General features: G+C 44.8%; 1 long non-coding RNA gene across 1 annotated transcript; it reads right to left on the reverse strand.

The window, feature by feature from the left end:
* Positions 1 to 20661: 20661 nt before the first annotated feature.
* Positions 20662 to 23123, reverse strand: LOC118731296. Its single transcript, XR_004991847.2, has 2 exons — positions 22192 to 23123; positions 20662 to 20870 (listed from the first exon to the last, which is right to left on the reverse strand). It is a non-coding gene; the product is annotated as an uncharacterized LOC118731296 (long non-coding RNA).
* Between the last annotated feature and the right edge of the window lie 781 nt (positions 23124 to 23904).

Here is a 23904-nt window from a genome sequence, read left to right on the forward strand (position 1 = left end):
AAGGGCATGTATACATTGGTTGCGGGCGCATCCCCGGTAGGAGGTGTGCAAGAGGCAACTGGTCGATGTTTCTATCTCATCGACATTTCTAGCTCTCTATCTCTCTCCCTTCCTCTCTGTAAAAAATCAATAAAATATATATTTTTTAAAAAATCTCAAAAGTAGTAAAAGGAAAATAGATATAACTAAAATGAAGGGTAGCCGAAAACGGTTTGGTTCAGTGGATAGAGCGTCGGCCTGCAGACTGAAAGATCCCGGATTCAATTCCAGTCAAGGTTCCAGGTACCTTGGTTGTGGGTACATTCCCAGTGGGGGGTGTGCAAGAGGCAGCTGATTGATGTTTCTCTCTCATCGATGTTTCTAACTATCTCTCTGCCTTCCTCTCTGTAAAAAATCAATAAAATATATTTAATAAAAAAAAAAAAAGATGTGAGTGGATAAAAAAAGCTGTGGCCCAACTCAATTGAATATTACTCAGCAGTAAAAATGAAGGAAATCTTATTCTCCATGACAGCATGAATGGACCTAAAGAGCATTATAGTATGTGAAGAAAATCAGTAGGAAAAACACAAACACACAAATGTCACATGATTGCATTTATATTTGAAATGTAAATAAGAGAAACTAATGAAATATATAGGAACTCTTAGATACAGAGAACAGACTGACTACTGTCAGATGGGAGGGGATACAAAAGGGGCAGGGGTTAAGCAACATAAACTCTTAGACTCAGACAACAGCATGAGGTACCATAGGAAAAATGGGTGTATGAAGAGTTAGAAGTGGGTAAAGGGGAGGATTAAATAATGATGGAAGGAGCCTTTGGGTGGGGAACACACAACAACATATACACAACATGTATTATATACTTATACATGCGAATCTTATATAATTTTCAGAACCATATTCGTCCCAATAGGTTAAAAGTATTTTTTCCATTTAAAGACATAATTCTTACAAAAGTAATTTTCCTCAAAAACTCAATGCTACTCTAGAGGCTCTTCTCCCAACTGGTCTCATTTCTGAGCTCTCCTGTGAGTTCCAGCAGCAGGACAGTCTATCCCAGGCACAGGCCCTGCCCACAGCGAAATTCCCCTAAGACATAGGACCCACTGAGGTCCATGTGTAGGGAACAGAGAAAAGGCTCCCACTCACCACTTGAGATGCCAGAAAACCCAATGACCTATTCAGAGAGCAATGACAAAATAGGGAAACCTCTCTGGTCTTAAGTCCAGGGAGAGGGAGGAGTAAGAGGGAGGAGTAAGTTAAGCTCCTGCTTAAACGCTATTTATGTTTACCTCAGAGCTTGGGAATTTTTTTCTGCCAAAAGCCTGGTGGATACTTACATCATCATATATGGGCCATACAATATCATCAACTTAAAAATTAGCCTGCTATCTTTGGTCACACATGTACTGAATTCACAGAGCCAGAGCAAATGATTCCAGGACCACTTCAAAGAGGGCCCAATACCACACTCTGCCTGCCAACTGCCTAGAAATGTATGAAACTGCCCACTCTGGTACACAGAAGTGAGGACAACAGGCTCAGCAATGCCACAGCTCCCAGCACCATCCGCCCGGCACCCAGCAGCCACAGGTGAGCAAGTCTGAGAAACAGAAGACAGACCCACATGGCTGGTATGTTGGGGTGTGCTGTTCCTGGCAGCAAGTGCCAGTGTTATGGTCACCTGCAGAGGAGTGGGTGAGAGTGAGGCTGGTGTGTCACCCCTCACACCCACACCAAAGAGCAGGAAACGCCTTAGGGCTCACACAGAGGTCTCAAAGGAGGGCGGGCTGGCCTCTCAAGCAGCTGAGACCTGGCTGCAGAGCCAGAAATGGAGCCTGGTGAGATCATGTGGGCTTCGGAGATGGGTCCTGGGCAAGAGTTCTGCACAGGCAGGGCTCTGTGGCTTGAATCACCTGCTTCTCAATAGGAGGCACCACCCGCTTTCTTATCAGCTCGTTCTAGCGGGAGGCAACAGGGACAAGAGCGGCTGAGGCTCAAGCTGTCAGAGGCAACCATCAAAATATGCATAGTTTGCCCGAACCGCCTGGCTCTGTGCTTGAGCATCTACCTATGAACCAGGAGGTCACAGTTCCACCCCTGTTCAGGACAAATGACCAGTTGCAGGTTCGATCCCCAGTGGGGAGAGGGGCGGCAGGAGGCAGTCTATGGATTATTCTCTCTCTCTTTTTTTAAAAATATATTTTTATTGATTTTTTTTTACAGAGAGGAAGGGAGAGGGACAGAGAGCTAGAAACATCTATGAGAGAGAAACATCAATCAGCTGCCTCTTGCACACCCCTCACTGGGGATGTGCCTGCAACCAAGGTACATGCTCTTGACCAGAATCAAACCTGGGACCTTTCAGTCTGCAGGCTGATGGTCTAGCCACTGAGCCAGACTGGATTTGGCTGGATTATTCCCTTTCATCATAAATATTTCTCTCTCTCCCTCTCCCTTCCTCTCTGAAGCCAATAAAGATATATATATATATATATATATATATATATATATATATATACACTATATATATATTTTTTATTTTTTTATTTTTTTTTTTAATGAGCAATCCAAGTGCTAATTACAAAGTAAGAAAAACCCTCGGATATTGTGCTCTGCTGGGGATTCAGCTGCCTGGCCTGAGTGTGGGCAGACTCTAAGGCAGGTGTCTTCAAACTACGGCCCGCGGGCCACTTGCGGCCCGCAGAGGAGTCTGATCCGGCCCGCCAGGTTTTTTGGGCAGTGAGCGCAGCCGAGGTGTTACAGTAGGAATTAGTAGTTCATATAGTCCGGCCCTCCAGCTCTCTGAGGGACCGTGATCTGGCCCCCACTTTAAAAAGTTTGAGGACGCCTGCTCTAAGGCGTCAGTGACTGAGCTGTGTGCCTCCAGGGAAGGGGTCATTCCCCAAAGTTTCCCGTGAACCTGACTGGTGCCTCCCCCTCAAGAGAGATGCCCTAGTCCCACCTCTGCACTCCCAGCAGCACGCCCTCCTGGTGGCTGCACCATGCTGAGCTGAGGGCAGAACCCAGGACTGAGTTGGATGCTCAAGGCTGAGTGCCATTCCAACCACCTTCCCCAAACCTGATGGGCCCATTCCCCTCAATGGAGACCCCGAACCCCACCTGCCTCACACTTAGTGGACGTGTCCTGCAGAGGTCAGGTTCCTAGAGAATCTGGCACAGACTGAGCTGTGTGGCTCTAGGTCTGGGGCCATTTTTCCTTCCCTTGCACCACCTGTACAGAGTCCTCCCTCACATGGTCAGATACTCTGCTGGCCGCACCCTGAGGACTTCCTGAGGCCCTGCCCACCACAGTGGTGTGGAGCATACAGGGGTAGTGGCCGGACTTAGTCTATGTTGGGATATTTGTTAAGTAATAATCAAAACTGTATTTAGGGGTAACAGGAGGAACAGTGCTGGAGGGCCGTGAGTCTTCAGGCGCATTTTTTTCTATTTCACGGGTGTACCGCAAATAAATGCAGATATTTACATGCTCTGTTTTTCAACCATTCTAGGATTTCATTTCTTTAAATAATAACAGTTTTACTCCTAAAATGTATTCAATTTTCAGAAATTTACATACTGTTCTCATAATTGTCACATCAACTACAATAAAAATTCAATGATGTAACCATTTTTTTTGAAATATATTTTATTGAGTTTTTACAGAGAGGAAGAGAGAGGGATAGAGAGTTAGAAATGTCAAGAGAGAGAATCATCAATCAGCTGGTTCTTGAACCCCCCCTACTGGGGATGTGCCCGCAACCAAGGTACATGCCCTTGACCAGAATCGAACCTGGGACCTTTCAGTCCGCAGGCCGACGCTCTATCCACTGGGCCAAACCGGTTTCAGCTGATGTAACCATTTTTAAGGTCTCTGGAACAGCGGTCGCCAACGGCCTTCCAAGGAACACTGGTGGTCCATGAGGTCCGAAAAATTGGGGACCCGTGCTCTAGAACAGTGATCGTCAAACTGCGGCTCAAGAGCCACACGCTGCTCTTTGGCCCCTTGAGTTTTTGGCAAAGGCCAGCTTAGGAGGACCCTAATTAAGTTTATAACAATACACCTACCTATATAGTTTAAGTTTACAAAATTTGGCTCTCTAAAGAAATTTCAATGTTTGCACTGTTGATAATTGGCTCTGTTGACTACTGAGTTTGCCAACCACTGGGCTAGAGCAAGCATGTCAAACTCAAAGACACACACGGGCCAAATAAACAAGGTTTAAGTTTATGCGGACCACAAAAAAAAAACACACAAAAAAACAAAAGCTTCCATTTCCATAGAAATGTATGCTTATTTCTATATCTATAGAGACACGCTGAATACAAAGGATTGATATAAATTAGGAATCATTAACAGAAAATAACAGAACGTTCTAAAAGTTAATATTCTGTCTTGAATATTATCTTACCTGAGTAACTGCACAAATTAATAAGCGTATCTCAAATAAACCTATTTTTTCCTTTCTTTTTTAATATATACTTTATTCATTTTTTTACAGAGAGGAAGGGAGAGGGACAGAGAGCTAGAAACATTGCCGAGAGTAAAATCCTAACCCAGTCACTCTGCAATTTGCAGTTCAACACTAATCCCTCTAAAAGCCTCCAGTGTTCCTTCCTCTACCCTGACCTGCCTGAAGCAATTCCTTCTTTCCCTCTTGTCTTTTGCTAATAACCTCTCAAAGCCACTTCCTTTCTGCCTGTTGTACACGAACTTCCATTTGAACAGCCCTCAGGTGCTATTTACCAGATGGGGTACGGCCCGATTCGTGAATAGGAATTAAGCCCATTAGACCTTCCACTTACTCGCTGAATCTTGTTTTTAACCGTTTGAAAAGTACCACAACACAAACGGCTGATAAAAATGCTATGACTCAGGAGGGAACACGGGGCTCAGGGTCCGGGGAGAGGCTGGGAATGCAGGCATTGGCTGCAGAGCAGGGCCTGGGGGCCGGGGGGACTGGAGAGCCTGCCCCACACACATCACACCCAGGAGAACACGGTCCCTCTGGGGGGAAAGGAGGGACAGGCCACAGACCACAGCTCCCCCCGGGCACGGACCGCGGAGGCCGAGCCCCCTGTCCCCACGGACCCTCCGCGCGGCCCCGCACCCGCTGCGGAGCCCGGGCTGTGGGCGCGGAGCCGCCCGGACTCGCTCCGCAGCCCCAGGCCCCGCCGCGGGGACGCCCTGGACCCGGGTCCCGGCGGGGCCCCCTGCGAGCCCGAGGGGCCTGCAGCCTCCGCGGAGCCCGGGCGCCTGGGGTCCGCAGCCCGGACCTGCCCGCGGACAGACGGTCCCCGGCGGCTCCCCGCCCTCCTGCCGCCTCCGCGCCCGGCCGTCACTCACCATGTCCGTTCCCGGCCCGAGTCCCTGCGGCCCCACCGCCTCACAGACCGCAGGTGGAAGACGGAAATGAGAGGGATGTACGACCCCCGGGAACTTCCGTGTGGAAGCGGAGAAGAGCACCACCCACCCGCTCCCCAAATAGCCCCCACCCGCCCCACAGCAGCTCCGCCCACCTGGCGCCCAGCTCAGCTGCACACACTTCGCAGACAGCGCCCCCTAGCGCCCGAGGTGCACAGGCCTGAGCCCAAAGCAGCCACAGCTCCTGTCCAGGACGATTGCCCTGAGAGGCAGGGCTGAGAGTCCCCAGGGAACAGAGGTCCTTCCTTGCAAACACACACCCTGAAAAGACACCTGATGAATCTGGCTCCATTTGATCTTTGTTGACAGCTGGAGTCTGACGTGTGCATTTGCCAAAAAGGTGCACAGGCTCAGGGACCAGGGATGCCTTAGGGTGGGATCCTTCCAGAACTACAGCCAGATCCCCAGGAAGAGCATTGGAATCAGAAACAAGCCATCATGTCCAGCGGGAAAAGTGACTTCTGTGTATTCAGAATGGTTACCTTTAGAAAATAATTTTCACATGAAAAGATGTGTTCCCACTGGTGATTCAGCCACAGTCCTCTGAGGTCATGAGCCCCCCCTTACTTGTGGTTATGTTGTGGGCAGTTGCACAGACACACGCAGAGCAGGGAGATGGGCCAGGTACAGAGATCACCAGTACCGGATCCAGCCGGTATCACAGGTCCTGAAGGTAGGGCTAGGAGGTTTAAGAGAAATAAAGACAAGAGAAAGAGGGGCTTCAGGAGGACTGCTAGTCCATGGTGAGACTGCAGCAGCTTTATTAGTTGCAGGCGTACATTTATGCAGCCTTTCTGGGCATTTCTCCAAGTGCCCCTTTCCCAGGACAAGGCCAACCGTCAGCTCCTTAAGGCGTTCTTGGAAAAAGATACATAGAACCATGTTCATGGATTGGTAGAATCAACATCATCAAAAGGTCCATACTTCCTAAAGCAATCTATAGGTTCAATGCACTCCCCATTAAAATACCAACGACATATTTCACCGACCTAGAAAGAACTCTCCAAAAGTTCATTTGGAACAATAAAAGACCCCGAATAGCCACAGCAATCCTGAGAAAGAAGAGTAAAGTAGGAGGGATCTCAATACCAGACTTCAAACTATATTACAAAGCCACTGTTCTCAAAACAGCCTGGTACTGGCACAAGAACAGACATATAGATCAATGGAATCGAATCGAAAACCCAAATATCAACCCAAATCACTATGCTCAATTAATATTTGACAAAGGAGGCATGAATATACAATGGAGTCAAGACAGTTTCTTCAATAAATGGTGTTGGGAAAATTGGACAGACACATGCAAAAGAATGAAACTAGATCACCAACTTACACCATTCACAAAAATAAACTCAAAATGGATACAGGACTTAAACATCAGATGGGAAACCATAAAAATACTAGAAGCATCCACAGGCAACAAAATCTCAGACGTATGCCAAAAGAACTTCTTCACTGATACTACCCCTAGGGCAATGGAAGCTAAAGAGAAAATAAACAAATGGGACTACATCAAAATAAAAAGCTTTTTTACAGCAAAAGAAACCAACAACAAAACAACAGGAAAGCCCACTGTGTGGGAGAACATATTTGCAAATGACACCACTGATAAAGGTTTAATCTCCAACATCTACAAACAGTTTATACAACTAAATAAAAGGAAGATGAATAATCCAATTAAAAAATGGGCAATGGACCTAAATAGAACATTTTCAAAAGAAGACAGAAGGAAGGCCAAAAGGCACATGAAAACATGCTCAAAGTCACTAATTGTCCGAGAGATGCAAATCAAAACAACAATGTGGTACCATCTCACACCTGTCAGAATGGCCAACATCAACAAATCAACAAACGACAAGTGTTGGCGAGGTTGCAGAGAAAAAGGAACCCTCGTGCACTGCTGGTGGGAATGCAGACTGGTGCAACCACTGTGGAGAACAGTGTGGAGTTTCCTCAAAAAACTGAAAATGGAACTCCCATTTGACCCAGTAATCCCACTCCTAGGAATATATCCCAAGAAACTAGAAACACCAATCAGAAAGGATATTTGCACTCCTATGTTCATAGCAGCACAATCTACAATAGCCAGAATATGGAAACAGCCTAGGTGCCCGTCAGCAGATGATTGGATCCAAAAACTATGGTACATCTACACAATGGAGTACTATGCTGCCATAAAAAAGAAGGAACTCTCATCATTTACAGCATCCTGGATGGAATTGGAGAACATCATGCTGAGTGAAATAAGCCAATCAATGAAAGAGAAACACCACATGACCTCACTCATTTGTGGATAATAAAGAATATTATAAACTGATGAACCAAAAGATAGATATAGAGACAGTAAAGCAACAAGCAGACTGTCAAATTACAGCGGGGAGGGGAGGAAGATCTGGGAGAGATAATAGATCAACCGAAGGACTTTTATACATGCATATAAGTACAACCAATGGACATAAAACTCTGGGGAGGGAGGGGATGTGTGGGAGGGAGAGAGGGGGACAAAAAAAAATCAATAAAATATATTTTTAAAAAAAGAAGAAAAAAAAGAAAAAGATACATAGAGCAGGCATCTATTGATAGCTAGATATCATTGAGAACAGCTTAGCTGAGAACATCCAGATAAGTCGTGCATCACACGCACTCCCTAACAATGGGGCTATGGTCTGCCCTGTCCTTAGTTGACCCTGAAGGCTTAGGGGAGAGCAGATAGGCGTCCCTACCCTATGCTCCATCCTTGCCCTCGGGCCCCACGGAACATGGCTTCCCACACACCAGGATGGAGAGCCCAGGTGTCCAGCAATGGGCAGTCAATTGTACGGGGGGACCTTGTCCCCAGGGTGACCTTGTCCCCAGGGTGACTTTTCCTCCTCCAGCTCCAGGCCCAGATAAGCAACAAAATGCCAGAGCTGACATCAGGACCAGCTGCACTGAATAATGCCCCTGCCCTGGTGCCGGCCCATCCATCAGTGGAGGCCACATCCCTGAATGGACACACCTGGAAAGCTACAGAATATTCCATTCAGCTCTTCCCCTGGGACCTCCCCTGAGAACTCCACCCTAAACCCTTCAGGAAGGGGGACCCAGTGCGCTCTCCCTCCCGGGAGCACACCTGTACCTTTTCCTTCTCCCTCCATCTCCTCTTCACCCCCACAAGGCAGGTTACCATTAGCTTGTACTCACAAGCTCCAAAGACCCCTTCTGTTACCTCCTTAACTCCTTTCCTAAGCCCACTTCTTCTAAAAATTACCTCTCACACCTCTGCAATTTACCCAGTAAACGTTCTCTTACCATTTGGATCTTGCTCTGAGTTCTTTCCTAGCCAGAACCCACGTATCCAGGCTGCTGAACCCGTGTTTGGTCTGAGCCCAGTCAGATACCTGGTGCCATTCCTGATGCCTACCACAGTTACACTGTCTAATCTAGCAATAATGAGATTCATCAGAAAACTGGGTTCCATCTGTCAATGTAAGAATCATTCAAACCTCAAGATAATTTTAGTGAGTTTATTGTCAGGAAGCAAAATGTCAATGGATTGAGATATTGTTCCTGGGAATGGAGTTTTGTACCTTATAATAATAGAAGCTCATCCCCAGTAGGAGGTGTGCAGAAGGCAGCTGATCGATGTCCCTCTCTCATCGATGTTTCTAACTTTCTATACCTCTCCTTTTCTCTCTGTAAAAAAAATCAATAAAATATATTAAAAAATATTTTTCCTTGTGGTCTGACTGAAATACAGACATGGTGTTTGAAGCAGTAGTGGAAGAATCAATTACATTTTTCGATCTAGTTAAGAAGGCAATACATCCCAATCTCAGCATGTATTTTGAAGATTTCAGAGTAGGAAAAATAACCACCCATACATGAAATCAAAACAGTCATCACAGAATTATATTAAAAGCATTACTTCATAATTATTTTACTGATCTATTTCGATTTACATTTTAAAAATTATATGTTTATATGTCTATATGTATATATACTATATGTATATACCTATTTTATTTATTTCAGAAAAGAAAGGAGAGGGAGGGAGAGTTATAAACATCAATGAGAAAGAAACATAGGTAGGCTGCCTCCTTCACTGGGGACTGTGTCTATAACCTGGGCATGTGCCTTGACCAGGAATCAAACCAGCAGTCTCTGGTGCAAGGGTTGATGTTCAACCACTGAGCCACCTGTCTGGACAAGTGTTTTAGTGTTTTTTTGTGTGTGGGTGTTTTTTTTTTAAGATATATTTTTTTTATTTTTTACAGAGAGAAAGGGAGAGGGATAGAGAGCTAGAAACGTCAATGAGAGAGAAACATAGATCAGCTGCCTCTTGTACACCCCCTACCAGGAATGTGCCCACAAGCAATGTACATGCCCCTGACCGGAATCAAACCTTGGACCCCCCAGTCTGCAGACCTACGCTCTACCACTGAGCCAAACAGGTTATGACCTGTTTTAGTGTTTATAAGATAATGACGACAATGACAACGAGAATAGCAACAGGAATGCTAATACTAATAATCAAGACATTTTACGACGCAAACATTTTTATATTATAGTATATGACTGTCTAACTGCCAGGGCTGACCAGCAGCCCCTGAGCGACTGATGAATGATTACTCTAACACACATTTCTGTGAAAGAGAGGATCTAAGGCCCTTCTTGGCTATTGCCACCAAGTAGACTGTTTGCCTGGCTCCTTTGGCCTTTATTGTCATAACAGCTTGAACTAAAACTAACCTCTAGATACAATCAGCAAGGTGAGCATCCTTGAGAAAGCACATGCTTCTACAACACATGTGTCAAACACAAGGCCCGCGGGCCAAATCCGTCCCGCCAGGCCTTGCAATGTGGCCCGCACCGCGCAGTCATCACTGCACTCCGCTGCGTTTCCATCACAATGACAGTTTATGACTGTTCAGTAAACCATTCGGCCCGCGATTTAGGCTGGATTTTAGATTTTGGCCCCTTCTCTGATTGAGTTCGACACCCCTATTCTACAAGGATCGGTCTAAATGACTAAACATAGAGATTCTGGCAAAACTGCCCGGGGAATTGGACTTGTTTGGAAAAGTCCAGGTAGGGGCCCCCGCCTTCGGCAAGGTCCCCTCAGAGGCCCCCCGACCTTTCGGAGAATCCAACTGAGTCCTTGCTTCCCCACCTCTAACCACTGAGCCGTACACCCAGACCAATATATAAAAATGAATACTTACAATAAATGCACTGATAGAGGCTTACTAAGTGTAAGGCACTCAGCACCACGGGAGGATTGGCTCAGTACTTTCCATCTTCACAGACTCCTAACCTGAGCACCTTTGGTTAGAGAGGCACCTGAGACTTGGGGAGCTGACTGACTTGTCTCACTTACATAGGCGGTCAGTAGGCAGCTCAGGTTCATCTCCACAAAAAAACTGTAGACGTATTTCTTCTGTGAATATCCTGTCCTATATAATAAAGTCCAGCGACCATAACGGCAAAATGACCATAACGACTGTCGGACCAGTCACTATGCTGTGCACTGACCACCAGAAACCAGTCGCTCCATGCAGGATGGGGAGGAGGGTGCAGTGAGATCTGGCGGTGCATGCTATCGCTTAGGGATACCAGGAACCGCAAGCCCAGAACTTGCTTTCCAAAAAAAAATAATAATAAATGGGGGGGGGGGGGGCGGGGGGAGGGATAAAAATGGCCTGGGAAGAACAGCTCCAGGCAGGAAAGACCTCCCCAGGCCGGATCCAGCCCAGCTGGCAGCTGCGGGCCCCTAGGGCCTCACCAGTGATGTGCGGAAAGCAAAGCCTCTCTGACTCCAAAGCCGGTCTCACCGACAGCTACTTCCTATCCAGCTCCATGGCAGATGCAACGCTGTCTCAGCTTGGGCTTCCAGCTTCTGGCTTCCTGCCCGCCCCTGCGCTTACTACGTTTGCTTGGGGGCATGGCTTCAGCCCCAACCCCCTTCCAGCCAACAGCACCGTAGCAGAGACAGTGGCAGGACACAGCCACCAGCACTGGCTGGGCATTGATTTGGCCTTATGACGCATGTCCATGTGCAGTGACCCTGTGTGTTTACATCTGTAGGGAAGCAGGGCAGCCAGTCCTGCCGCCTGCATCGCCTTTTAGGCTAAGAAAGGCCCGCTGATCTCTGTGTTTCTCCTCCCCTCCGGAACCAAAACCTCTTGGGGATGAATGATCCCAGGCATGGCCCCAAACACAGGCTCGGGGTCACTGTCACAGACATTCTCAATCATTACAGGCCCTTCTTCAGCCCATGCCCTGTTCCACCCACTGCCACTCCTCACCTGTCACCCCCTGAGGACCAGTTTATGTTATCCTACCTGAAATGTGAGCAGATCTCAAATGCACCCCTGTCAATAGCTCCCTTGCCCTACCTTTCTTTCTCTAAAAATCTTGCATTTAAAAATATGTATATTTGTCGAGGCGTTTGGCTCAGTGGATAGAGCGTCGGCCTGCCGACTGAGGGTTCCCAGGTTTGATTCTGGTCAAGGGCATGTACCTTGGTTGCAGGCATATCCCCAGTAGGGGGTGTGCAAGAGGCAGCAGATGGATGATGACTCTCTCACCGATGTTTCTAGCTCTATATATCTCTCTCTTTTCCTCTCTGTAAATAAATCGATAAAATATATTTAAAAAATAAAATAAATAAATAAATAAATAATATGTATTTGGTTGATTTCGGAGAAGAAAACAGAGATAGAAACATCAGTGATGATAGAGAATCATTGATTTGCTACCTCCTGCACGGTCGAAACTGGGGATCAAAACCTCCCCTGTTCCCTCTCTCCATCCCTCCCCCTGCCAGCAGGCGCCTGGTGGTGGTGGTATGGCACTGAGAGAAGGAGGAGGAGGAGGCAGGGAACCATGGGGTGGCGGGATGCTGAGGGTAGCATCAGTGTCCAGTGTCTGTTCCTTCGCACCCGGCCTGGCCACTGTCACCTCTTTTCCAACCCCACCAGGGCCTTCAGGCCCTGATCTGCCAGACCCTGATTAGTCCTGATTGCCCGCCTGGGCTAGGAATCCCAACCATGCACTAGTTTTCTGCCCTGGGCCTCTAGTAGATTATAAAAAAGAAAATACCTTAACCAATAATTGGACCTAATCAAGCAACATCTGAAAAGAAGTATGCAGCATGACCAGGTCGATATGTGGGCAACGGTTACATCTCAAAATCAACTAATATAACACATCAGATTAATGGAGTAAAAAGTGAAAATATCATGGTGATCTTAAGAGACTCAGAGAGGAAATTCTTGACAAAACCCAACGTCCTTTCATGATAGACTCAGCAAATCAGGACTGGAGATTTTCCTGAACCTGAGGATGAGTGAATATGGGACATCCACAGGTAATTCTACGTTTAATGGGAAATATCTGGATGTTTTCTCCTGAAAACGAGGAATAAAACCAGGATGCCAGCCTTTCCACTTCTATTTGGCAATTTACTGGTGATTTTAGCCAGAACAATTTAGACAATAAAGGAAATAAAAATGTATCCAGATTAAATAGAAAGTAGTAAAACTACCTGCACTTGCTGTGACTTATATACAGAAAACTCTAAGGAGCCCACTGAAAATAGCTATTAGAACTGATGATTTAGTAGCGTGAATTGGTATGATACAAGATCAGTATATAAAAATAAACTGTGTTTCTATGCACTGCAATGAACAATCTGATAATGAAATTAACAAAAGAAACCTATTTGCAATAGAATCAAATGGAACTAATTTTAATAAAAGTAGAAAATAAATACTCTGAAAAGTGACAAACATTATTAAAACTTAAAAAAAAAATCCACAACTATGAAATAACAAATGTGGGTGAGAATGTAGAGATAACAGAATCCTTGTGCACCGTTGGTGGGAATGTAAATTGCTGAAGCCACTATGAAAACAAAAAACAAAAAACTGTGGATGCTATTGTTATAATTTAAAAAATGGAGACACCATATGATTCCACAATTCCACCTCTGTGTATTTATTTGACAAAAAAGAAAAGAAGCGAAAACTGTGTATTGAGACAATATATGCACCCCCATGTTCACTGCAGCATCTACACTAATAAAAGAGAAACATGCAAATTGACCATCACTTCTCAATGTCCACCAGCCAATCAGGAGTGGGTATGCAAATTAACCCACTAAAGATTTCAGCAGCCGCTCCAATCTTCTAAGCAGCAGGCATGCAGGTACAGAGCAGCCATGCGGGGTGGGACACCTGCTATGAGGGGGAGGGTGGTGGGCCAAGGGAGCTACAGAAGAGGTACTCTGACTGGAGTGAAGACTGAAGGCTATGGCCAGAGCGAAGGCCTGGGTCCCTGGTGCCAGAAGAAAACCAGTCCAGGGAAAGGAAGGCCTCGTGCATGAATCTTCATGCAACGGGCCTCTAGTTATTTATAATCACCAAGATATGAAAACAATGTAAGGGTGCACAGAGGGATGAATAAACAAAGATGTAGTAGTGCCCTCTCCCTTCTGGGTACATGCCTCTGCCTTTCACTCCCTCTTGCTCTTCCCCCAACACAAGCATCTCCTCAATTCTAAGGTTCCCATGAGACTTGCAACCAGGGAGCCATGGGCAGCGGCTGGTCATCCAAGGCTAACCCCCTGGTCCTGTGCCAAGGGCCCCTTTCCTCTGGCTTTCCAGTGAGCCCATGCAGCTCTGCCCAGCTCTGTCCTGCTGCTTCTGTCCTAGTCCCTTCCTTGCTTCACTGTCCCCAGCTTTAAGTAATTTGCCCTCAAAATCACCTAGACCCTGCTGCATACATTGCTCTGACCGCTTTTGTTCTGCTGGTCATGGTAGGCCCCTTAATGGAGAAGTGACCCCACGGGCTTGTAACATGGGAAAGCCCTGAGTGCCACCTCCAGGGCTACCCCTGGGACAAAGCCAGAGCTGAGCCAGGTCAGGGAGGCAGTTCTAGAAAATCGGCAGCAATAAATTATTTGCTGTTGCAGCACAGCCATGGTTACGAGGGCTTTAAATGAATGTTTCTGACAATCCTTGGTTGATAGAAAACACATCCAAGATCTTTTTAAAATATATATATATTTTTTATTGATTTTTTACAGAGAGGAAGGGAGAGGGACAGAAAGCCAGAAACATCGATGAGAGAAAAACATCAACCAGCTGCCTCCTGCACACCTCCTACTGGGAATGTGACCGCAACCAATGTGCATGTCCTTGACCAGAATCAGTCCGCAAGCTGATGCTCTATCCACTGAGCCAAACCAGTTTCAGCACATCCAAGATCCTGCACTTGGTGCATTCCATCTCTGGGAACTGCTTTTCAGCAGAAGCAGATGCAGTCCAGCAGGATGAGACTTTTCACATAAAAGCAACCTCACAGAGATGAGATAATAGAAACAGCAGTGGGAAAATGTTAGGGGCAAGAATGGGGAGAATCCAAGATAAACACCTTCCCGCAACCGCACACAACAATTTCAATAAAATACAACTAAAATATAAAATGGACATTACCCAGAACTACAGGAAAGTCGACTGGAAATTCTACAACAAGAAGCAAGGAGAAAACCAGAAGGAAGCACAGAGGAGCTGTAAATCCCTAAGGTACGGAGACACACGGTGCGCGCGGAGAGGACGGAGCCGGAGAGAAGGGGCAGCTGAGTGCCTGGCTGGCGTTCCCTAGCGGGAAGGAGATAAAGGCTCCGGATTGTGCTGGGCCCCAGTTCCGACTGCTCTGAACCCCAGTTCTAGACCAGACCCCGGGGACCCAGGCTCATCCATAGGGAGCTGGGCTGTAAGGCAGAACCCCAGGGGAGCGGTGAAAGGAGGTCCCAGAGGCGCACACATTGCGCACAGAGAAGGGATGGTTGGCTGTGCCGCGGGATTGCCCTGGCGGGAAAGAGACTGGGGTTCCAGACTGCTCTGAATGCCATCTCCAATCCCACTTCCAACTGAACTGAACCCCAGTTCCGGGCTCATTGAGGGAGAGCCTAGACTGTTTGGTAGCAGGCAAAAATCGAGGGCACCTTTCTCTCAGAGGTGCTTGCAGCGAGTACTGAAGAACCCTGAGACTCAGGAGCCACATAGGGCGGGGCTGACAGAAGCCAAGGCTGTAGGCTCCACCCTGAAACTCCGCCCCATCAGGGAAGCTGCGAAAATGTGACAACGAAATAGATCACAAACGAAAGAAATGGAGGACAAAAAGCGACTGGATAGAGTTCAAATCTACGCTTATAAGGTTTTTCAAGAATTTCCTAGAAAATGTCAATAAGACCTATGAGGATATGAAAAGGGATCAACTAGAATTAATAAGGAATCAATGAGAAATGATAAGGGATCAACAAGAAATAAAGAATACATTGTCTGAAATAAAAAATATTAGAATGGAATATTTTATATATCCTCTCTGCAGTTAGCATTATGGCTTAGTAAAAGTTAATATGATATCCTATTTAATATATTTTTTATTGATTTCAGAGATGAAGGGAGAGGGAGAGATAGAAGACATCAATGATGAGAATCTTTGATCAGCTGCCTCCTGCATGCCCCCCACCAGGGATTGAGACCACTACCTGTTAATGAAAAAAAACCATTGAAACCTGTTAAGAACTTTTGTGAGTTTATTTGAGCCAAACTGTCGACATATGCTGGGAAGGAGAACCTCAATGAATTGAGATAATGCTCCTGAGAATAGAAGGTTACATCTGTATTTATACATTGCAATCAAAGGAAAGGGAGGTAGGTGGGTTACAGAAAATCCATTGGTGATAGACTAGAGAGGCTGGAGGAAGCAAAGTGGGGAAATCTGTGGGATTGGATAAGAAGTAAAATGATAGATACATACTTAGGTGGGTGAAGAAACAATTAACATCGTTTTGAAGGAATTTGTGGTATCTGTCCTGGTGCCCAGATATTTCAAAAGTTTTTTGAAATATCACAAGTTACAATATTTTGATATTTCACAAGTTACCCAGATATTTCAAAAGTATCTTACCTAATAAACATGTAAATTGACCACACCTCTGCAACGCCCACAGCCAATCAGAGTGAGTATGCAAATTAACCCAACAAAAATGGCAGTTGCTTTATAAACATAGGTGCCCAGCAGCCTGGGTCCTGGGAACATTCTCAGCACCCAGGTTACTCCACGGTAGGCCCTATGTGGGCCCTGAGCAGCCTGGGAAGGGCCTGAGCCAGAGGGCTCCTGGGTAGGGGCTGAGCCTGCAATTGGAAGGAGCTGGGGGTGGAGCCAGTGATCGGAGGGATTTGGGGGGCCCCTCCCAGGCCCTGAGGCTTTAGGCCTGGGCAGGGGCTGAGCCGGTGATTGGTGTGACTACAGAGGAAACAACTTTTCTGACCACTCACTGGCTAAGCCCCTGTATGCCACCGGTAATATTCTTAGTAACTTGGGTAATAAGAATCCAAAAAGGTGATCTAGGGCTAGGGTTTTCCACTACACTCCTGGAGAAAAAAAATGAAGGTCCACTGCTGGAGGGCTAAGAAATGTCATATCCTGCCCTAGCTGGTTTGGCTCAGTGGATAATGCTTCAGCCTGCTGACTGCAGGGTCTGGGTTCAATTCTGATCAAGGGCATGTAGCTAGATTGCAGGCTCCTCCCTGGCCGTGACCCAGATCAGGGCTCATGCAGGAGGCAACCAAAGTGTTCCTCTCACTTTGATGTTTCTGTCTTTCCCTTTCTCTTCCACATTCTCTAAAAATCAATGGAAACATATCCTGAGGTGAGGAAAACAAAGGAAGAAATAAAGAAATAAAGAAATAAAGAAATAAAGAAATAAAGAAATAAAGAAATAAGAAAGAAAGAAAGAAAGAAAGAAAGAAAGAAAGAAAGAAAGAAAGAAAGAAAGATTATATCCTACGAAAGACATATCTTGAAAATGCCTAAACAAAGTTGTCATTTTTTTCATGATGAAGGCACTGGAATCCATGATGAAAATACCTTGATGGCTGCAGTGACTAGCAGTGGCTGCAGCAGCAGGGTGATGGGGCTGGTGCCTTCCCCTGATCAACCTGGTCGTCTCCCACAAAGGGAGGACCATGAGGAGCGGGCCTATGCCATCAGTAGGACATCCCTTGAGGGCTCCCAGTATGTGAGAGGGGGCAGTCTGGGCTGAGGACTCCCCCCTCCCCCAGTGCATGAATTTCATGCACCTGGCCCCTAGTGTTATTATAGATGCAAAAAGACAGATAAGCTTAGTTAAGGTAAAGGTTGACCTTGTCAGTGAAGATACCGGCCTAGAATATAACTACCCACCATAACTGCATTTAGTTAAAGTTTAATTTCAGACCATCCTTTGTGGTTATTTTAGGTCTCTGAGTTTGCAAGACTGCCATGCAGGCCTCCTCTGAACTTGTCAGGTTAGCATGTGGCCTCTTTTGTCCACAACCCATGCATGTGCTCTTGAGCAGAATTGAACCCAGGACCCTTCAGTCTGGAGGCTGATGCTCTCTCTATCCACTGAGCCAATCCAGCTAGGGCAATAAAATATTTTTATAAACTAGGAAAAGTGTTCCTTTATTAGAAAAATGTACATTCAGCCCTCGTCAAATAGCTCAGCTGGTTAGAGAGTTGTCCTGCTATTCCAAGGTTGAAGGTGAAGAGTCCCAGTCATGACACATGCAAGAGGCAATCAATGAATGCATAGATGAGTGAAATAACAAATCAATGTTGTCTTTCTTTCTCTCAAATCAATATTTGAAAAATGAAAATAGTTTAAGGGAGCTCTGCAATGACATCAGGCATAACAATATTTGTATCATAGGGATAGCAGAAGAGAAGAAAGGAAGCAAAGAATTGGAACACTTTTTAAAATAATAATTACTCAAAACTTCCATAATCTGGCAAAAGAAAATAGGTACAAGTCCAGAAAGTACAGACAGTCCCAAACAAGATGAACCAAAGGCCTATTTTAAGACACATCATAATTAAATTGCCTCAGATCAAGACAAAGACAATCTTAGAGGCAGTAAGAGAAAGCCGTCTGGTTATATACAAGAGAAATCCCATAAAAGTGTCAGTTGGATTCTTAATAGCAACTTTGCAGGCCAGAAGGATTTGGCCTGGAATATTTTTATTGATGAAAAAGGGAGGGAGGGAGGGAGGGAGGGAGGGAGGGAGGGAGGGAGGGAGAGAGAGAGAGGTGAGGAGTAAGAGGAGGACATCAATATGAAAGAAAACAATCAATTGGTTGCTGCCCACACCCACCCCGACCAGAGATGGAACCAGCAACAAGTTACTCAGACATTTGGGTATGTGCCCTGACAAGGACTCAAACTGGCAACCTTTTTGTGTGCAGGACAATGTCCAACCAACTTAGCCACACTGGCCAGAGCCAGCATGTAATATTCCTAGTAATGATAAAAAGGACCTATAACCAAGATTACCCTATCCAGTGAGACTATAATTTAGAACTTTAAAAAAACAAAGCAGATAAAGACTTTCCCAAACAAGAAAAGGCTAAAGCTGTTGAGTGCCATTACACCAGTTTTATAAGAAAAGTTAAAGGGCCTTCATTAAAAAAAAAAAAAAAGAAAGAAAGAAAGAAAAAATTAAAAATATAAATAACAAAATGGTAATAACAACATTCCTATCAATAGTTACTTTCTATGTAAATTTTTTGAATGCAACAATCAAAAGATATAGAATGGCTAAATGGATTTTTTAAAAACCATATATATGCTATCTACAGGAGACCCACTTGAGATTGAAAGAAACATACACTACCTAAAAGTAAACAAATGGAGAAAGATATTTTATACAATTGGAAATGAATGTAAACGTGGTCCAGTAATACTTTTATCAAATATAATTGATTTTACAATAAAGGTTATAACAAGAAACAAAGAATGGCATTTCATAATGGTAAAGTGATCAATCCAACAAGAAAAATATAACCCTTGGAAACTCTATGCATCTAACATAGAAGCACCTAATTACTATAGAAAGCGAGTATGGGGAGGGGGGCATAAATTGAGATATTGACAGGAAGACAGTATTAATAAGGTACTTTACATTCCATTGAAATCAATGGGTAAGTCACCCAGACAGAAAATCAACAGGGAAACAGCAATCTCTAATGACACATTACATCCCATAATTTTAATTTATTTACATACAACATTTTACCCCTAAGCAACAGAATATGCTTTTCATGGGCATATGGAACATGTTCCAGAACACACCACCTATTGGGTCACAAAAGAAGTCTCCATAAATTTAAAAAATTTGAAATCATATCAAGAATGTTCAACAATGACAATAGGATAAAAGTAGAAATCAATTACAAGAAATAAACTGAAAACCACAAACACATGAAGGATAAATAGTACTCTAACCAATGAAGGGTTAACAAAGAGGTCAAGGGAAAAAATCAAAAGACACATTAAGGAAAATGAAAATGAGAACACAATGACCCCAAATCTATGGGACACAGCCAGAGCAGTTCTACTGTAATAGAACAATTTATAGCTCTATAGGCAAAGCTAATAAGTTAATCTCAATTTTAAAAATCTAACCTTAGAAGAAGAAAAAATCTAATCTAATACTTAAAGAAACTTGAAAAACAACAACAAATAAAGCCCAAATCTGCCGGGGCTGACTAGCAGACCCAGTGTGGCAGAGGTATGATTGCTGTGACAAAGGATTGCTGTGAAAGGGAGGACTAAGGGACTGCCTGGCTAAAGGAAACAGGCAGCCTAGATTGCCTGCCTCTTCAGGCTTTATTTGTAACAGCAGTTTGAGATAAAATTTATCTTTTAGATACAGTCAGTAGGGTAAATAATCTTGGCAAGGGCACCTAAAGATTAAGCATAGATTCTATGAAAACATCCAGAGGATCAGATTTGTTGGGAAAAGTCAAGGCGGGAAATGCTGCCTTTGGCAAGGTCCCCCTGACCTTTCAGAGATTCCTCACAGGAATCCACAGTAGGTGATGTTTAAGGGGGTAAAGGATGGTGGCCGCTGGGTCCAAAGTAGATTCAAAATCAAAAGTGTTAGGGGTAGCCCTACCTGGTTTGGCCCAGTGGATAGAGCATTGGCCTGCAGACTGAAAGGTCCCAGGTTTGATTCCGGTCAAGGGCATCCCCAGTGGGGGAGGTGCAGGATTTGGTTGATCAATGTTTCTGTCCCATCGATGTTTCTAATTCTCTATCCCTCTCCCTTCCTCTCTTTAAAAAAAATTAATTAAAAAAAAAGAATCAGCCGATGATTGCATAAACAAATGTAAGAACAGATTGATGCTTCTCTCTGTCTCTCAAATCAACATTTTTTAAAAGGTGGGAGGGAAAGAGTGAAATCTGTCAGCAAGAACAGATTTTTGGAAGAGACCCTAACTTTGTTTTCTTGCTAGATTTGTGTTCTTTGACAATATTACTAAACTTATAAACCTCAATAGAATCATAAAAAGGTAATAAGTTACATATTTTATTAAGAAGTATGTGACTTTATATTAATACTAGAGGCCCGATGCATGAAGATTCATGCAAGAAAAGTCCTTACTTCCCCTGGCTGCTGCCACCGGCTTCCCTCTGGCACCCAGGACCTGGGCTGCTTCGCCCTGGCAGCTGCCAGGCACCCACCGGGACATGCTTCAGGCCGCACTGTGGCTGCTCAGAGCATGCCCTCACCCCTTATGTGTCTCCATCTACATGCGCAGCTCCACCTGAGTGGTTGCGATGCCAGGCTAATTTGCATTTTATACACACACACACACACACACACACACACACACTAGTGGCCCAGTGCATGAAATTCATGGGGGGGGGGGGAGGGGAAGTGTTCTTCAGTCCGGCCCGCACCCTCTGCAATCTTGGACCCCTTGAAGGATGTCCTACTGCTGGTTTACAGGAATCGGGCCTAAACTGGCAGTTAGACATCCCTCTCACAATCCAGGACTGCTGGCTCCTAACTGTTCATCTGCCTTCCTGCCTGCCTAATTGCCCCTAACCCCTCTTCCTGCCGGTCTGCTTGCCCCCAACTGCCCCCCCCCCCGCCAGCCTGATCACCCCCAGCTGCCCCCTATGCCAGTGTGCTTGTTCTCAACTGGCTCTCCTGCCAGCCTGCTCACCCCCAACTGCCCCCTCTGCTGGCCTGCTCACCCCCACCTGCCCCCTGCTGATGTGCTTACCCCAAACGGCACCACCCCCAACAGCCTAATGACCCACAATTTGTGGTCCCAACGTGGCCTGATCAACCCCCGGAGTCCCAAGATCAACCCCCTATTTTTTTCTTAATATATTTTATTGATTTTTTACAGAGAGGAAGAGAGAGGGATAGAGAGTTAGAAACATCGATGAGAGAAACATTGATTGGCTGCCTCTTGCACACCCCCCACTGGGGATGTGCCTGCAACCAAGGTACATACACTTGACCAGAATCAAACCCGGGACCCTTCAGTCCGCAAACCGACCCTCTATCCACTGAGCCAAACTGGTTTTGGTCAGCCCTCTATTTTTTTCTTTTCTTTTCTTTTTCAGCACCTCCTTGAGTGGAGATCAGGGCCGGCTGGAAGCAAGTATCTGGGATTTATTTATCTTCTATAATTGAAACTTTGTAGCTTTGATCAGAGGCCAGGGTGAATGGGAGGCTTGGCTTCTTCCATCACCAGGGCAACCCAACCCTGCTGCTCGCTCCAGCTCCATGGCCACCACCATCTTGGTTGGGTTAATTTGCATACTTGCTTCTGATTGGCTGGTGGATGTGGCTTGTGGGTGTCAAGGAAGTACAGTCTATTTGAATGTTTTTCTTTTATTAGTGTAGATATATGTAATATATACTGTATACTTAACTGAGGTACTTTTTGGAAATGTGCCCAATACAGCTTAGTAAATATTTCAGTATTTAGGTAACAACTGGTTGCTGCCTTTTTGAAAAGAAATATATCTTGTTGAAAAGAAAATGTCCCATGTCCATCATCACACAAACTACTCCAAGACCACAATAAATCAAGACAAAAGGCATTCATGTTTGCACACGTGATTAAGGAGAACAGGTTTCAAAGGAATAAAAATACTGAATATTGCTTTTCTCACTAATGTGATTTGTGCTTCTTACAATTTTGGTTTAGAATTTTTTTCTGCCTCCTAAAGAAAAATGATTTTCATTATGCAAGATAGAATGAAGTTCATTTCCTCTCAGAATTCAATGCAGAAAAATGTATCACTTCCTTAAATGGAAATCAAATTGTCTATCACAAGGCAAAATATAACAAGAAATCCTTTAAAGGGTGCTGCTACTTTTACATTGCAGGCATTGTGGTTTCTGATCATGCTTATTAATTAATTCCATCTCATTTCTCTTTTGCTACAGATGTGATTATGTTGGTCTCTGGCTGGAGGGGACTAAAAATATATATGACTGAAGTTTTTAATACTTTGAATGAATAAGAAATGAGTCTATGTCAAACATTATAAAGTAATAACAAATATAATTTCCCTAAGGAAACCATGTCTGAATTTGTATACATATGATACTTGTGACTCATAATTTATAATGATTAAATGGAAAAGGTGATAAATTGATGTGAAAATACATAATTACTATGGGATAATTAAATACATCTTCAGAAATAACAAAACACTATACATCTCTTAACATAATGTTCTAGGCAAATAGTTGATTTTTCATTAAAAATTACAGAAGCATTGCCCTAGATTAGGGGTGTCGAACTCAATCAGAGAAGGGGCCAAAATCTAAAATCCAGCCTAAATCGCGGGCCAAATGGTTTACTGAACAGTCATAAGCTGTCATTGTGATGGAAACGCAGCGGAGTGCAGTGATGACAGCGCAGTGCGGGCCACATTGCAAGGCCTGGCGGGACGGATTTGGCCCGCGGGCCTTGTGTTTGACACGTGCCCTAGATAGTTTTGCTCAGTGGATAATGTGTAAGCCTGCAAACTGAAGAATCCCAGGTTCCAGGCTCAATGCCCAGCAGGCAGTATGTGGGAGGCAGCTGATCAATGGTTCTCATCATTGATGTTTCTCTCTCTCTCTCCCCCTTGCTCTCTGAAATCAATTAAAAAAAAATTTTTAATTACAGAAGCACTTATTAGGAAAAATGCACATAATTTTAATCCTGGTAACTGAAAACATTGAGAGATTTGGCTCAGCTCTGAGTCATAGCACACATCAGTCTACCTGAAATGAGGAAAGTGCTGATTCTCACATGGAAGGACTGGCTCAGAGCCCTCACTGCAGAGGGTGGCACAAGAACAAACTGTCATGAGGCTCCTTGGCACTGCACCATTGTAGCTGTCACAGAGGGATCTGAATCTTAGTCAGTAGTAGTGCCAACAGAACAAGATGATTACTAGTCAAATTAGACCTCATGCAAATGCAATCTAGAAAAGAGAGCATACCCTTCAGAAAACAGCCTCAACCATGACAGTTTACGTTTGTTGCCTGGTGAACACCTATGGACTTGCAGGAAAAGCCAATGTATGCTGGATCTTTAATGTTGAATTGTGAACATCTGTAAAGCTTACACCTGA

Source organism: Pipistrellus kuhlii, unplaced genomic scaffold (assembly GCF_014108245.1).
Source record: "Pipistrellus kuhlii isolate mPipKuh1 unplaced genomic scaffold, mPipKuh1.p scaffold_m20_p_30, whole genome shotgun sequence".
NCBI lineage: Eukaryota > Metazoa > Chordata > Mammalia > Chiroptera > Vespertilionidae > Pipistrellus > Pipistrellus kuhlii.